The sequence below is a fragment of the Populus alba genome, chromosome 1 (genome assembly GCF_005239225.2).
Source record: "Populus alba chromosome 1, ASM523922v2, whole genome shotgun sequence".
Lineage (NCBI taxonomy): Eukaryota > Viridiplantae > Streptophyta > Magnoliopsida > Malpighiales > Salicaceae > Populus > Populus alba.
This window is the reverse complement of record NC_133284.1, coordinates 18,933,504-18,939,141: the sequence shown is the minus strand read 5'-3', so window position 1 is coordinate 18,939,141 and position 5,638 is coordinate 18,933,504. Positions and strand designations below refer to the sequence as shown.

General features: G+C 37.6%; 1 pseudogene; it reads left to right on the top strand.

The window, feature by feature from the left end:
* The window catches only part of LOC118063041 (homeobox-leucine zipper protein GLABRA 2-like), a 32,689-nt pseudogene extending 28,455 nt beyond the window's left edge, over positions 1-4,234 (top strand).
* Positions 4,235-5,638: the final 1,404 nt, after the last annotated feature.

Genomic DNA, 5,638 nt, shown 5'->3' with positions numbered 1-5,638 from the left:
ATTAGCAGCGAGAACTCAGGGCCTATGAGATCAAAATCAGATGATGATTTTGAAGGTGAAGGAGAGCATGATCATGAGGATGATGATGATGGTGATGAAAAAACAAGAAGAAAAAAAGAAAGAGATACCACAGACATACCGCTGAACAAATCAGAGAAATGGAAGCGTATGTATTCTTATCCCTTCTTTCTCTTGCTGTTGTCCTTTATTTTTTTGTACGTACGGTAAGGATTGTAAGGCTAAAAAGAAGACTCAAAAAAGTTTATTTTCCTTGTTCCAGTGCTCAACACACAGACTAAAAGGAATCCTAATTTTAACTTGTTAAATTAACAAATGTGTTTATGCTATGTATCTAAGACCAGGATTGTGTTCTTGATCATCCATGAACGTTCAACTTAATGACTCATGTGGATTAATGATTAATGCTCAGGCTATTTAAAGAGTCTCCTCATCCAGATGAGAAGCAAAGGCAGCAGTTAAGCAAGCAACTTGGCCTTGCTCCTAGACAAGTCAAGTTTTGGTTCCAAAATCGCCGTACTCAAATCAAGGCACGTACGTTGGTGCTATATGTAGGATAGATCAAATTAAATAATTCCCTCATTAATACAGTTGGTTATCTTGCTGGTTTAATGACCATGGCGGTTGCTAATTTGTATTGCAGGCTATACAAGAGCGCCATGAAAACTCTCTATTGAAATCTGAAATGGATAAACTCCGGGAAGACAACAAGAGCATGAGGGAGACAATCAACAAAGCTTGCTGCCCAAATTGCGGCACCGCTACCACTAGTAGAGACGCTGCCTTGACAAGCACTGAGGAACAACAGTTACGCATCGAAAATGCAAAGCTCAAAGCCGAGGTTAGAGATTAAGATTATAATAATGTGGTCCTAATTAGTTAATTAACATTAATTACTACAGAAAATCAAACATTTTTTTTTCTGTAGTACATTAATCAAATCACATGCTTAGCATAAGTTTGATTGTCATGATATGTAGGTAGAAAAACTTCGAGCCGTCGTGGGAAAATGTAGTCCAGGGGCAGCAGCATCATGCTCAGCTGGGAACGAGCAAGAGAACAGAAGTTCACTCGATTTTTACACTGGGATTTTCGGACTTGACAAGTCTAGAATCATGGAGACTGCTAATCAAGCAATGGAAGAGCTCAAGAAAATGGCTACGGCAGGCGAACCACTTTGGATTCGAAGTGTTGAGACAGGTCGTGAAATTCTCAATTACGACGAGTACACAAAAGTGTTTGGTTCTGAAGATTCAAGCAGTAATGGAAGGCCAAAGAGATCCATTGAGGCTTCAAGGGAGACCGGGGTCGTGTTCATTGATGTCCCAAGGCTAGTTCAAAGTTTTATGGATGTGGTGAGATATTATAATTATTAGCAATATACCACATATAATTATTAATTATAGATTAGTTCCCTTTAACTAATTATGTATTACCAATAATCTTTTTTTCCCTTTGAACAGGATCAGTGGAAGGAAATGTTTCCATGTTTAATTTCAAAGGCAGCCACTGTTGATGTTATCTGCAATGGTGAAGGAGCAAGTAGAGATGGTGCAGTGCAATTGGTGAGTCACAGCTCTAATTAGCAACATGCATCTCATATTAAACTAGCACTAGCACTAGCTTGAACGAAGGTAGAGATCTCTGCATGGGAAATCAGCATCCATTCCAGTGAAGACGAAAGCCATAGTACATACTTGAAGGAGAAGAAAAAGGCAGCAGCTTTTTGTCGATGAACTATGACTGTGTTCTCCCTTATCTCAAAAAGGGCTTTCAACCTCAAATAACAATTAACTACAAAAAGAAAAGAAAAGAAAAAAGAGTGGGAATATTTTTCCTTTTCCTTTTTAACATTAAATGCAATGTCCCCGAAATTAATATTCTGAAAGAGGTATTAAATGCAATGTCCACGAGATTAATATTTTGAAGGAGGTAGGGAGCCCCTTTCCTTCAGTCTGCTTTCTGCAGAGAGGGGGGCTCCTGTGGAACTGTCCTTACGTTGTATATTAATAGCACCCAGCTGTCATAGAAAATGAGTTTTTTCTTATTTATTTGTGTGGGACCTTGTGTTTAATGGAGATCTACTTTTCCTCAGCTGGTTCAGCTGAAGGTCCAACCCTTGGACAGTTTGACTACCCTCTTACTTACGGTAAAGGGTGACTAATTAGGAATCAAAAGATTAAATGCCTAAAACACCCCCTTATCTGTTTTGATGAGTGAAAAAAAATTAATTAATGGGTAAAAAACTCATGCTCAGGTTTGTTAAAACATCAATTTCTTGACTTTATTGCTTTTTTTGAACTGTGTGCTTGTAAGCATTCATTTCTTAGCTTAGCCTGTCTGCTCTTCACCAATTATTTGTTCTTATTTTTTTTTTATTGCAGATGTTTGCTGAGGTCCAGATGCTTACACCCATGGTGCCCACCAGAGAAGTTTATTTTGTGAGATATTGCAAGCAACTTAATGCAGAACAATGGGCCATTGTTGATGTTTCTATTGACAATGTTGAAAACAATATTGATGCTTCACTCGTCAAATGCAGAAAACGCCCCTCTGGTTGCATCATTGAGGATAAATCAAACGGCCATTGTAAGGTACATGTGCTTTGGGTTTTGAAGATGATTTATCCTCATTTTTTTTTTATATAAAAAAAATGGAAACTGGAGAAACTGAAGAAGAAAGAAAGACGAAGAGAGGCAAGAATTCATATTTATAGAGACAAGCATAGACAACGATGCTATAATGCTATATCATCTTCTTTCTTTTTAACAGTTTAACATAGACAAGTTTATAACCATATTTTCAGGTGATCTGGGTAGAACACCTGCAATGCCAGAAAAGCACAGTTCATACGATGTACCGGACAGTAGTTCATAGCGGTCTAACCTTTGGAGCTAGGCATTGGATGGCAACACTGCAACTCCAATGTGAGCGGCTTGTTTTCTTCATGGCAACCAATGTTCCCACCAAGGATTCAACTGGTAAGCCACACTATGTTGCCATATTTTCCACTGGACTGTCTGCTATCTATATAAATAACATTGTTTATGATTTTTTTTTTAAAAAATATCTAGGTGTTGCTACTCTAGCCGGAAGGAAAAGCATTCTGAAACTGGCACAAAGAATGACATGGAGCTTTTGTCGAGCGATCTGCGCATCAAGCTATCACACATGGAACAAGGTCTCAAGCAAAACAGGAGAAGACATAAGGGTTTCCTCTAGGAAAAACTTAAATGAACCTGGTGAACCTGTTGGAGTGATTTTGTGTGCAGTTTCTTCTGTATGGTTGCCTGTCGTTCCTCATATTCTGTTTGATTTCTTAAGAGACGAAGCTCGTAGAAATGAGGTACAGCAAAAGAATGCCATTACTCAGTTAAATCCTATCAAAATAGGATATTGCTGCTTTGAGTTGCGCAACTTAAAGAGTACAAGTTTTGTCAGATAACCTGTCTGATAATATTTCTTGCATAAAATGTAGTGGGATATCATGTCAAATGGAGGACCTGTGCAAACCATTGCAAACTTGATCAAAGGGCAAGATAGAGGCAATGCAGCAGCTATCCTAGTAAGTTATCTACATCTCAGATAAGAGGAGACCATGCCATTAATCTAATGTGTATTTCTCCATTCATGGTTCTAACTAGCTGTTTTCAATTGCAGAAGATGAAATCGAAAGAGAACATGTGGGTACTCCAAGATAGCTGCACAAATGCTTATGAATCCATGGTAGTGTATGCTCCAGTGGACACTAATGGAATGCAATCTGTGATTACTGGATGTGATTCAAGTAACCTAGCAATATTACCATCAGGATTCTCAATTCTTCCAGATGGACACGAATCAAGACCATTAGTGATCACTTCTAGGCAAGAGGAGAGGAGCACAGAAGGGGGATGCTTACTGACAATAGCATTCCAAATCCTAACGAATACCTCTCCCACAGCCAAACCAACCATGGAATCTGTGGATTCTATTAACACACTTATATCATGCACATTGAAAAATATCAAGACAAGCTTGCAATGTGAAGATAGTTGATTACAGTAGCTTATTAGTTAGATAGACACAAATTAACTGTAAAGCTCATATAGGTTTCTAGTTTTTTCCCAGCCCCTCCATATTTTATATCTTAAATTGAGGGATATCTTTATGTGAGTTTGTATTTTATTTGTTTGTGGTTAGAACTTTTAAGTTAAGGGCTTGAAGTTTGGATAAATCTTTTATTGGCATTCCGTAGAATGAGAAGGACATGTGAATCATATATATATATATATATATATATATATATATAGTGTAAGCATCTTCATGAATAGATTTAACACTTGCTAACGTAGCTTGCAGTTTTTTTAAAATGGCCACTCTCATCAATAAAACCTCCGCATATATTAAACCCATTAACTACATTCACACTTTATCGCCAAAGCCAGTAAAGCAACCATAACTATTAACACAAGGAATAACAAATCAACAAAATCTGTAAGAGAATCACAAGAAGCCCTAGATTTCAAGCATATCTAACATAAAACACTCATACCAGCAAGTAACATTCAAACAACTCTTTTTAACTTATCAATGGAAACTGTGCAGCATATCATATAGATCTCCCGCAAAATCTGCTGCTTCTTGGGCCAAAAGGAATTAGCAGAGACATGAAAATCTTGGCTTAACACGAACTCGGATTCAAAGGAGATGGAAAAATATCGGTCAAAGCCAAACACATCACCAAAGAAATGGCACCACTTTAACACATTCCATAGAATCTACAACTAAGTTCAGTTCTCCATTACTTACTCATCAGCAATCCCATCAACATAATAGCAATGCCAAACACAAAGGTAAGTTCACTTCATACCAATCACCAATATCTGTCAAAGCCATGATATCAACCCCACTCAAAATGCACCACCAATTCATTGAAATATTAGCAACTTGCATTTATTTCACTGCAGAAACACAAAGCCTGTCCATATTGTACATGTTATACAGCACTAAAAAATCAGATACCAAATATAGTTCTCAAAATCACAAACAAGCAAGAGCATTTCACTCTATGAAATTGCTCCTGCTGAAACTCTAACAGAAATCTTAAGCTCTTTGGGCACCCCTTTACAACCTCACTTCAACATTTCCTTTTCCTTCTACCTTTCCTTGCTCTTCTTGACTATAAACATCACTGCTTTGAATCTCTTAGCAATTAACCATCTGCTAATTCCAAAAATCTGGACAAATCAAAACTAAAAGATTCCAATCATGTCTACAAGAATCACCAAAACCCACCAAAAAACTACTCTAAGAATACAAGTTAACTACATAAAATGGCGAAAATGTCGACTCGGAAAAGCTCGGTTCGTGAAAGCGCAGTTCGCTCACTTCCTAACAATCAAACACCTAAATTCAAATATCACCGCAAAACCAAGGCACCAATATGCATTCGAAAATCGCTAATGAACAGCAGAACAATATAGTATCAACCGAAGAAAGGAACCCAGAGCTCCTTTAAGCAACTTCTCTTTCACTGAAATACCAATCACGAATTCCCGACAGATGAAATGTACAATTTTTTTTTTTTTTGGGGGGTGGGGGAAGAGAGTCAAGAAGTCATGGCCAATTCAATCGATGA